The sequence below is a fragment of the Cannabis sativa genome, chromosome 4, assembly GCF_029168945.1.
Source record: "Cannabis sativa cultivar Pink pepper isolate KNU-18-1 chromosome 4, ASM2916894v1, whole genome shotgun sequence".
Taxonomy (NCBI): Eukaryota; Viridiplantae; Streptophyta; class Magnoliopsida; order Rosales; family Cannabaceae; genus Cannabis; species Cannabis sativa.
In genome coordinates, this window is record NC_083604.1 from 17,181,653 (window position 1) to 17,193,921 (window position 12,269).

At 31.8% G+C, this 12,269-nt stretch overlaps 2 long non-coding RNA genes across 2 annotated transcripts; both read left to right on the forward strand.

Moving 5' to 3' along the window:
- Nucleotides 1–1,986: 1,986 nt before the first annotated feature.
- Nucleotides 1,987–8,227, forward strand: LOC133036697 (uncharacterized). The gene is made up of 3 exons (XR_009687278.1): nucleotides 1,987–2,425; nucleotides 3,287–3,329; nucleotides 4,153–8,227. It is a non-coding gene; the product is annotated as an uncharacterized LOC133036697 (long non-coding RNA).
- Nucleotides 8,228–8,623: 396 nt separating this feature from the next.
- On the forward strand, nucleotides 8,624–11,101 carry LOC115708704 (uncharacterized). Its single transcript, XR_009687279.1, has 3 exons — nucleotides 8,624–9,062; nucleotides 9,924–9,966; nucleotides 10,789–11,101. It is a non-coding gene; the product is annotated as an uncharacterized LOC115708704 (long non-coding RNA).
- Nucleotides 11,102–12,269: the final 1,168 nt, after the last annotated feature.

Consider the following 12,269-nt stretch of genomic DNA (forward strand, 5'->3'; position numbering starts at 1 on the left):
ACTAGTGTTACTTCCTGAATAACCAAGAAGTAGTTGCCGAAGGTATAGAATCCAGTATCCCAAGAGAGTAGACATATAGAGAGGAATTTCACATTATTAATGATTTTGTGATTAAGGAAGAGTAATAGTGGAGGAAAGGTTGTGGTTAATTCAACCTTTTAGATTCTATTACGAGGAGTTTACTACTACCACACTTGATTTGTATATCAAGGTGTTGAGATTATTTTAAATGCACTTTTTGTTTTATATTAGTTCAAGTGGGAGTTTGTTTGGTTTTATGCCCTAAATAAAACTCATTTTAATATAATCAGATTTACTAAGTAATATAGATCAGAAATAACATTTAATGTTGCATGGTTCACATGATTTGTTTCATGATTATATGTACATAATGTATGAATTCATCTGAAACCCTTTTCACATACTATATCCTGTTTATTGTGTTGTCAACACATTGGAAAGTAAACATGACTATGTGAATAAAGTTTTCTAGATTTATCAGACACAGGGTTTTACTGATATGATAATCCACAACAGAGTTTACTTGCATTGGGAGAAATGCTATGTTCTTTCCAGAGCATTGGTTAAAGAAAAGCTCAGGTTGGATGCATGGAGTATGCATCGGAAGGGACCGATATTGAACTTTGACTTAGATTTATTAAACTTACCGTAATATCTATTCAAGTCAATATCGCCTAGTTGATCTTAGATCAAATGATCTTAATCCTGTTATGATTAGGCTCGATCTCGAGAGGCTATTCGTGTTCTTTGATTTGTTAGTTAAGCCTACTTTTGGGTCAGGGTGATACGTACATTTTGGGAACACGGTAGTGCAATTGAGCGGGAGCGCTAACATAAACATGGAATCTATAGCTTCTATCTGGCGAATAGTAAGTAAAGGATGATCTCCTTTGAGCTTGACCAAACAAAAATAAATGGTGGAGATCTCATTTCACATAAGCTGAAATATCATTTATACGGGGTTAAGTGTTTTAAGGATTAAATACATTGTAGGGTGTAACGGTAATCTAATCCCTTTACAGTGTAGATCATTCATATAGAGGATCATTGATCAAATTAGGGTTATAACAATGGATAACTAATGATGTGTCTGTTGGAAATTATTTTACCAGGATCTTAGATCTACTCACAAGTATGTTTATTAACATCCTAAATAAGAACTTTCTAAAATGATAAATTAAACACATATAAAGTTTAAGAAACCTTACATTGGGTGCAGCGGAATTAAATGACTCCTTCTGTTCAGATATCTAGCCCTTGATTCCTTTCTGTAGCAGAGCATTATCAATATCTGAACCTGGATCTCTTTCTCTGAGTCTTTGATGCTGAAACTCCTTTGCTGATGATCTTTCTTCACGATCATCCTCATTATGATTGAGGTATCACTTGCTGTGTGTGGGCACTACTCATACACTAAGGATTTCGAAATTCAAGAGGGAAGAGAAAGAAGAAGTGGCAGCTAAAGATAGGGAGAGAGAAGGCTCATTTTTTTCTCTGAAGGAAAAATAGAAAATTTTTGTGTAATTTTCCTGAAGCCTTCACTATTGTAATATCCAATTTAAGTATGTTATGAATTGATAAATTGTTTGTGTGATATAACTAATTTTATTTGTCTAGATGAGATTTATTATTTATATATTATGTATATATTTATATTTGTTCGTGTATGCATGCATGTGATTTGTGAAGTTTGAATATAAAGATTTGAAATCTTTAGTGTATACACATTTGAAGGAGTATTGACGTGATTTAGAAATAATATAAGTACATTTTACTATAGGAATATAATTGAGTTATTTTTTTTATTGTATTGTATTAATTATTTACTTTCAAAATTAAACTATTATAGTATTATTATAGGTATAAATAAGGATAAGGGATATATATTATATTTAATTTATATAATTGTATATATATAACATATTTACATTAGAAATTTAATTAATTGGTAAGTATCTATTATTATATATGCATAGAAAAAGAGAGAGAGATATACGAAATAGATGGTTAGTTAGATTCAAATGATTTGAATTAAAGATTTGTTTTTATTATAAAATAGTATTTTTAAAATAGTTTTAAGAGGATAGTTAGTTAGGTTATACTAAGGAAAACGTCTAATACTACTCACATTGAAAACCTATTCTGCCTCTTCTCCTCCATATTGTGCTACCTTCACATTCCAAAATTCTTATGTTCTCATTTCATTCCAGCCAAATACACACCTAAAATCATCACCACCTTCTCCTTGTGTAGTACATCATCAACCGTAAGGGTGAATATGATTCTAAGACTTTGGGAAAATCAAAGGATAGCAAAAAGAATAAAAGTGTTCGAGTGATTTGAATGGTTGATCGAGTGTTGGAAATCACAATTCGAAATCCCTGCCACCTCAATCATTCGTTGGGTAAGAAACTCTTAAGTTAATCTTTTTGGGTCTAAAGTTCGTAATCTCTTATTTTCATTTTTTTGAAATTTGTGTCTTGTTAAAATTATTATATCTCTCTCAATACTTATCCGTTTTTAGCAATCTTGATATCGTTACAAAGATAATTCGATGATCTATAATTTCTATGAAGAAACCTCTTACAAATTCGGAACCTTTCTATGTCAAAATGTAGCATTTATATACGGTTTGTTGTAAATCGTTTTTCGCATATTCTCGGTAAATGTTGTCTCAGTAAAACCTGAATATCTCGCTGAATATTGATCCGATTCTAGTGATCTTGGTACAGTTGAAAAGATATTTTGATTTTCTAAATGTTTTATGAAGAAACCATTCACCAATTATTGATTATTCTAAGTCAAAATTATTGTTTTATTGCTGTAGTTCGAAATCTATTTGTTTCAGGATTTCTAAAAAAAACCGTTTCGGTATAATATCTATATCTCTTACGTTATAACTCCGATTTCAAAGATTTTAGTGTCATTGGAAAGAGAATTCAATTTTCTAAAACTTTTATGAAGAAATTATTCTCTTATTTGGAATATTTCAGTATCAAAACTTTCTAGGCCCGATGTCTCTTGTGATTCGTTACTCCATATTCCTTCTCAGAAATAGTTTCAGTAAAACTATCATAACTCCCTCAGTTTTAATCTATTTTTAATGATCCATATATCATTGGAAAGATAATTTAATTTCCTATAATTTTTATGAAGGAAACTTTCACTGAATTCGTGTAGTTTTTGGTCAAAAATGATGTTCTTTCTGCTGTACTGTAAAAGTGCGAGTTTTAATGTTAGGACCTTGACCCATGTGTTGTTATAGGTAGTAGTGACGAGATAACAAGTCTTAAGCAGCGGGATTTGAGGTAAGGAAATTAGATAGTTTTGTATGTGTTTATCTGCATAAATTTAAATTCTTTATGTATTGAAATATGACTTATGATTTGTTTTTATGAATATGTATATGGTACTGAGAATGTGTGGTATGGACACAATATGACTTTGTGAATTGATACATAGATTATGGTTGTATGACTTGTATATGTTGTATGTTGTATTTGTATGTTTCAGGTTGTGTGTTGTATGATGTATTTGTATGTTGCATGTTATATGTTGTATGTTGTATGCTAACGTCTCAGGTAAAGTGGGGGACCATGGTGGGGTATGATACGGGATAAGGTCGTTGAATGTAGAGATACCCTACCCTGCATTTTACTGAGTCGTGTATGAGATTGTTATGGTGGGTATGATACAGTGATGTTACTGTTGAATATAGAGATACCCTATCCTATAACAATGGTAGGGCTGCATAGGCCCATGTTATTATATGGGCAGATTAGGCCCAGGATATTGTAGGGTCAGGCTAGGCCCAAGTTATGTAAGTAATGGCTATGATATGCCAATGTTGTGATAATGACATTATTATTTATAGTATTGATATGATTATGTTATGAGTATGATATTGGAGTTATGATCTCTGTATATGTGTACGGTGTGAACAAATAGTATAGACTAGTATGATAAAGGTTTCCATATGTACAGTTATTTGGTTATAGTTATAAAAGAGCATGTATGATATTGCTAAAACTTAATAAATACATTAATGGTATGTGTGATATTATATGGTATTGTTTGATAAGCATTTCCTTACTGAGCTTTTAGCTCACCCCCCTTACTTTCCCCCTACAGGTATTAGACAGGGAAGTATGTATAGTGAGCAGGGTCAGTTCTGGTATGTATACTGTGAGCGGCTACGGGCGGACAAACGATCTTGAACGCCGGTGGTGCCTTAGTTTTATTTTAAGCAGTTGATAAATCTAACACAGTGGAAATGCATTATTTAAAATTATTTACTTACTGTATCTTGTTTTACAAATGAAGGATCATTCTCTGTTGCATTTTGATTTTTTTTAAAATCCACTGTTGTATTTAAATTATTTTTTTTTTATCTTTTCAAATTATGCATGAAAATAGTATTTTTGTAAAATAAGGCAAAATATCGGGGCGTTACAGTTGGTATCAGAGCCGATCGTCCGTTAGCCCGAAGGATACTCACGGTATACATACAGAAGACTGAAAAAGATCCATCTCACTATTATGTAAGTGTTAGTATTAATTTTCTTGGTATTGCCATTAATAGTCTTATATGTGATACATATAATTAGAGCCTCATCTTAGGTGGTGCTTAGAGACATCAATAGTACCCTCTATCTCTTATGATTGATTACACTTTTTAGGAAGAAGATGTATAGGTTTATATTTCTTTATTGTCTTGAATTGAACTAGGAAGGACCGTGTTCCTTTCTTGAAAATTTAGAATAAATTATATTAGGAGTTCATAAGACTTTATTTGATAAATAGAATATTACTAGTTAAGCTTGACAACATTAAGTTTAGATATGTACATAGAATCTTCTCTTCCAATAATTGAACTCTTTTGTTTCTTTTAAATCAACCTTTCTTGTAAGAGCTCACACATGAAACTAGAAGATCAGTTAGAATCAATGTGAAAGGAACGACCAATAGAGGTGGGGGCTAAGGATGTGTGTTCCGCTGACCCACAGATGGTTGATGTTCCAGAGAACCCAATAATAGTTAAGGCTAACGATCTAATAGAGGTATTGGAAGGACTACGAGCATGACTAAGACAATTTGTTGAAGAGTTTTCACAGGCTCAGCAAAATATCACCAACACTAGTAGTGGAACTTGAAGCACATAATGAAATGTACCAATAGCCAACTAAGTACCGACGCATATATTTTCACCTATCTATGAATGGTTGAAGAAGCGGTCTCTACACCTAGCCATGAATGGAAGCCCAACATATAGGAAGTAGGGATGACTTAGAATAGTAGACGTTATACCAGACTGGGACAGTATAATTTACGAAAACCTACTTATTAAGAAGGATGAAATAATAGATCTTTAAGGAGAAGGTACTATCTTGTTGGATATTCTATAAGTTACACACTCCTAAGTTAGATGGTAAGAAGTATGAGTACTGTATGCAAAGACATTGGAGATAAGTATGTTATAGAAATGAGTCAGGAGAGGACGATGCCATCATATAGAAAGGAGTGTAGTGTGCTGAATAGAATCCAAAATGAGAAGTTAGAAAGAGACATGATAAAATTACTAGAGGTAATAACTTATGAAGGTATCTTAAACACTAAGAGATAAGCAGAGCATCAACAAATATTAGATTATCGAAGGAAAGTTGTAAACTTTAAACTCAAGGTCATCTACTTGGTGGAGGAGATAATAGAGAAAAATGTGTATGGTTTTGACAGAGGCATTTTCAAAGGAGAAAGACAAAAAAAAGTCCAGGCACGGCTAACAATTTGGGTACAACATAAATGAGAGACAACTAAGAGGGTGACTACTCGGAATTGATCACAACTACACAACTAAGAGATTGTGGATGCAGCTTTGTGGCGGGTGTACAACAAACAACTATAGAGAGTAGATCGCAAATTCAAAACTTGAGAAAGAGGAGGAATTAGCATTCAAGGGTGACATCCCTAGATTCCAAATACTCACTGATACAACAACAATGGTGTGGAGTATAGCTCAATGAGAAAATGTTAGGAAAGCCTCACTTAGAGACAGGAGAAAAGTGAGACACAATTAGGACCAAAGTAACATATATTGAAGAATGTCATGGCATGTCAAGGACCATACAAGTTTTTGATAAGTGTTGGGATTAGAAAATACACTCATGCAACATAAAGGAATTCAAGGCACAACGTAAGCAAAGGATACTACAATCCAATTACGGCTTATATTATGGGCAATAGTATAAGTATGTTGGAGTGTCATCTAATGAGAAACTAAGAGGAAAACTCACAAAGTCCAGCCCTGCTGAAAAGAGATGGTGTTTCTAGGCCCTATAGTGCCCGAGAAGAAAATGACTATGGATTTGTCAAAAGCTAAAATTGTTAAGAGCAAAAAAAAAAGGAAAAATATTAAATATTTTTCTCAATCTAAAAAGGCAGTAATAGAGATCTTTGGAAGGACTCTCTCAAGCTGACAATAACTAACTTATTGCACACTACTAAGTCTTGTCCAATTGAAAGTGCAAAAGTTAGAAGAAGAAAAAAAAAACAAGATAGGTATTGATAATTTGGTGGCATTTGGATGAAAAATGAGACGCTTGAACGAATTATTGACTTGTGCTTAAAGGTAGTATGTGAAGTAAGAATAAAAAATTCCTGACTAAGGAATTATAAATAGTGAGTCTCTAGTAATAAATTAAATACAAGTAGGGGTATAGGAGGTATAATAGTGATGGACAGAGTAAGGTCTGTTCGGCATAGTTTGCAAATTATATATAGTATCCTTACCCTGATAACTTGGCTGATCAATACATTGTGAGATTGGTATGGTTGACTTATTGTTAAAAGTCAACATATAATAAATAGTTAGGCTACGATAAGCCATGGTAGGGTTGAACTTATTTTAAAAGGGTTATTAGTGTGCTTTCTATGTTTTAATACATATATGGTATAGTCTTAAGTAAATAATCAGTATTGGAATGTATGTTTAAGAGATTTAAAAGTTTTAGAAGTACAATTAAGAAGATATTTTTTTGGTGAATTAAAGAAGGCTACAATATACAGGGCATGAATATGGCTGGAATGATCAATGCTATGATAAGTATGAAATTATGTGATACCTTAGATGGCTAGTATATTAGAAGAAGCAATCATTGAACATAACTATCAGAATCTATCGGCATTACAGATTCAAAGTTCACCACTATAGCAAGATAATACCAAAGTAGACAAAAGTTATTGTGTAAAACTAGCTAATCTCATAATTAAGTCGACTTGATTGGAAGAGCATTGGAGGACCAGGAACCAGAGGAGAGATTAGCAAAGAAGATACAATAGAGTGATACAAGAATCAAGAGATTGAAAAAAAAAGGAATCAAAGATTATACTATACGAGAAATAGAAGGAAGGACAAGTGCAATGAACATACGACTAAATGAAACTAAAAAGCGAGCTCATACTGAGTGGTGGCTGAATGGATCATTAAAATTATATAAGGAATTATAAAGGGCCTGAATGCTTTTTCTCAGTGTTATGGGAACAAGTATCTATAACTGATAAAGTAACAGCTATGAAACTATAGGTGACACCGTGACTCTATGGTGGGAATTAATAAGTAGAAAATCAAGCTTCTCGTATGTAGTAACATTCAAAGGAAGAGTATGAATAGTAAAGAGAAGTTAGCATAAAGTTTTCTACCCTACAATTTATTGTATGTTATTTTTTTTTTATTGTATAGCGTATTCTCAAGTGACGTGTAAGGATGTTCATAAGAGAATAAATAGTTTGTCTCTTAATGGCATGTAAGGATGTTCATAAGAGAATAAATAGTTTTACTCTTAATGGCGTTTACGGACGTTCATAAAAGAAGAAAAACTTTTATAATATTACGGGCATGATATTGCAAAACTTATGTAAAGAATATATTTATAAATTACCATTATTTAAATTATGATAGATTATGTTTTGTTATTTAAGTAATGTATAGAGGAATAACAATATTTAAATTAAGTTGTATATGTTATACATGTTATGGTTTGACTGGTAAGGAAAGATTAAATACTTGTCTTTGGGTCCACATGGTAGATAGAAAGGCAACATATTGGTAAATGAGATAAAGGCCTAATACTCTCAGTGTTTGAAAAGTAAAATTTCGAGGACGAAATTTCTTTTAAGGAGGGTAGAATGTAATATCCAATTTAAGTATGTTATGAATTGATAAATTGTTTGTGTGATATAACTAATTTTATTTGTCTAGATGAGATTTATTATTTATATATTATGTATATATTTATATTTGTTCGTGTATGCATGCATGTGATTTGTGAAGTTTGAATATAAAGATTTGAAATCTTTAGTGTATACACATTTGAAGGAGTATTGACGTGATTTAGAAATAATATAAGTACATTTTACTATAGGAATATAATTGAGTTATTTTTTTTATTGTATTGTATTAATTATTTACTTTCAAAATTAAACTATTATAGTATTATTATAGGTATAAATAAGGATAAGGGATATATATTATATTTAATTTATATAATTGTATATATATAACATATTTACATTAGAAATTTAATTAATTGGTAAGTATCTATTATTATATATGCATAGAAAAAGAGAGAGAGATATACGAAATAGATGGTTAGTTAGATTCAAATGATTTGAATTAAAGATTTGTTTTTATTATAAAATAGTATTTTTAAAATAGTTTTAAGAGGATAGTTAGTTAGGTTATACTAAGGAAAACGTCTAATACTACTCACATTGAAAACCTATTCTGCCTCTTCTCCTCCATATTGTGCTACCTTCACATTCCAAAATTCTTATGTTCTCATTTCATTCCAGCCAAATACACACCTAAAATCATCACCACCTTCTCCTTGTGTAGTACATCATCAACCGTAAGGGTGAATATGATTCTAAGACTTTGGGAAAATCAAAGGATAGCAAAAAGAATAAAAGTGTTCGAGTGATTTGAATGGTTGATCGAGTGTTGGAAATCACAATTCGAAATCCCTGCCACCTCAATCATTCGTTGGGTAAGAAACTCTTAAGTTAATCTTTTTGGGTCTAAAGTTCGTAATCTCTTATTTTCATTTTTTTGAAATTTGTGTCTTGTTAAAATTATTATATCTCTCTCAATACTTATCCGTTTTTAGCAATCTTGATATCGTTACAAAGATAATTCGATGATCTATAATTTCTATGAAGAAACCTCTTACAAATTCGGAACCTTTCTATGTCAAAATGTAGCATTTATATACGGTTTGTTGTAAATCGTTTTTCGCATATTCTCGGTAAATGTTGTCTCAGTAAAACCTGAATATCTCGCTGAATATTGATCCGATTCTAGTGATCTTGGTACAGTTGAAAAGATATTTTGATTTTCTAAATGTTTTATGAAGAAACCATTCACCAATTATTGATTATTCTAAGTCAAAATTATTGTTTTATTGCTGTAGTTCGAAATCTATTTGTTTCAGGATTTCTAAAAAAAACCGTTTCGGTATAATATCTATATCTCTTACGTTATAACTCCGATTTCAAAGATTTTAGTGTCATTGGAAAGAGAATTCAATTTTCTAAAACTTTTATGAAGAAATTATTCTCTTATTTGGAATATTTCAGTATCAAAACTTTCTAGGCCCGATGTCTCTTGTGATTCGTTACTCCATATTCCTTCTCAGAAATAGTTTCAGTAAAACTATCATAACTCCCTCAGTTTTAATCTATTTTTAATGATCCATATATCATTGGAAAGATAATTTAATTTCCTATAATTTTTATGAAGGAAACTTTCACTGAATTCGTGTAGTTTTTGGTCAAAAATGATGTTCTTTCTGCTGTACTGTAAAAGTGCGAGTTTTAATGTTAGGACCTTGACCCATGTGTTGTTATAGGTAGTAGTGACGAGATAACAAGTCTTAAGCAGCGGGATTTGAGGTAAGGAAATTAGATAGTTTTGTATGTGTTTATCTGCATAAATTTAAATTCTTTATGTATTGAAATATGACTTATGATTTGTTTTTATGAATATGTATATGGTACTGAGAATGTGTGGTATGGACACAATATGACTTTGTGAATTGATACATAGATTATGGTTGTATGACTTGTATATGTTGTATGTTGTATTTGTATGTTTCAGGTTGTGTGTTGTATGATGTATTTGTATGTTGCATGTTATATGTTGTATGTTGTATGCTAACGTCTCAGGTAAAGTGGGGGACCATGGTGGGGTATGATACGGGATAAGGTCGTTGAATGTAGAGATACCCTACCCTGCATTTTACTGAGTCGTGTATGAGATTGTTATGGTGGGTATGATACAGTGATGTTACTGTTGAATATAGAGATACCCTATCCTATAACAATGGTAGGGCTGCATAGGCCCATGTTATTATATGGGCAGATTAGGCCCAGGATATTGTAGGGTCAGGCTAGGCCCAAGTTATGTAAGTAATGGCTATGATATGCCAATGTTGTGATAATGACATTATTATTTATAGTATTGATATGATTATGTTATGAGTATGATATTGGAGTTATGATCTCTGTATATGTGTACGGTGTGAACAAATAGTATAGACTAGTATGATAAAGGTTTCCATATGTACAGTTATTTGGTTATAGTTATAAAAGAGCATGTATGATATTGCTAAAACTTAATAAATACATTAATGGTATGTGTGATATTATATGGTATTGTTTGATAAGCATTTCCTTACTGAGCTTTTAGCTCACCCCCTTACTTTCCCCCTACAGGTATTAGACAGGGAAGTATGTATAGTGAGCAGGGTCAGTTCTGGTATGTATACTGTGAGCGGCTACGGGCGGACAAACGATCTTGAACGCCGGTGGTGCCTTAGTTTTATTTTAAGCAGTTGATAAATCTAACACAGTGGAAATGCATTATTTAAAATTATTTACTTACTGTATCTTGTTTTACAAATGAAGGATCATTCTCTGTTGCATTTTGATTTTTTTTAAAATCCACTGTTGTATTTAAATTATTATTTTTTTTTTATCTTTTCAAATTATGCATGAAAATAGTATTTTTGTAAAATAAGGCAAAATATCGGGGCGTTACAACTATCTATTTATAGCATTCCACTAGGGTTAGGTTTGAATTATTTGGCATTAAAATAATGAAAATATCAGTTTAAATTTCCTACAAAAGTGGCCAGCCCTATACAAGTGGATTTGGGCCTTACTTTTTGCAATTTTGCAGTTTTATCTTTTCTGCATCTGATTTTCTCAAAAACGCTAATTTTCTAATTCAACCATTTAAATGTCAATTCTAACTATTTAATAACTATAAATAATTATTAAATAATATTGTCATTTATCATATTTGTTAATTGAACCATACAAAGTATCATAATTAACAAATATGCCCCTAAAACTCTTTCTTTACAATTTCGCCCTTACTTAGTGAAAAATTCACAAATAGACATAGTCTAATTTGAGAATTATAATTGATTAATCAAAACCAATTACATGAGTCTTACAAGCAATATTATCTCAACTCGGGGGGGGGGGGGGACCATGGGTCTATATAACCGAGCTTCCAATAAGTAGATCAAGAATTTAGCACTAAAATTCACTAACTTATTAATTCTTCGTTGAATCCACGCATAGAACTTAGAATTGCACTCTCAGTATATAGAATGCTCTATATGTTCTACCATATAGACACATCATTAGTTATCCATTGTTATAATCCTAATTTGATCAATGATCCTCTATATGAATGATCTACACAGTAAAGGGATTAGATTACCGTAACACCCTACTATGTATTTTATCCTTAAAACACTTGACCCCGTATAAATGATATTTCAACTTATGTGAAATGAGATCTCCACCATTTATTTTCGTTTGGTCAAGCTCGAAGGTGATCATCCTTTGCTTACTATTCGCCAGATAGAAGCTATAGATTCCATGTTTATGCTAGCGCTCCCACTCAATTGCACTACCGTGTTCCCAAAATGTACGTATCACCCTGACCTAAAAGTAGGCTTAACTAACAAATCAAAGAACACGAATAGCCTTTCAAGATTGAGCCTAAACATAACAGGATTAAGATCATTTGATCTAAGATCAACTAGGCGATATTGACTTGAATAGATTTTACGGTAAGTTTAATAAATCTAAGTCAAAGTTCAATATCGGTCCCTTCCGATGCATACTCCATGCATCCAACCTGAGCTTTACTTTAACCAATGTTCTAGAAAGAACATAGT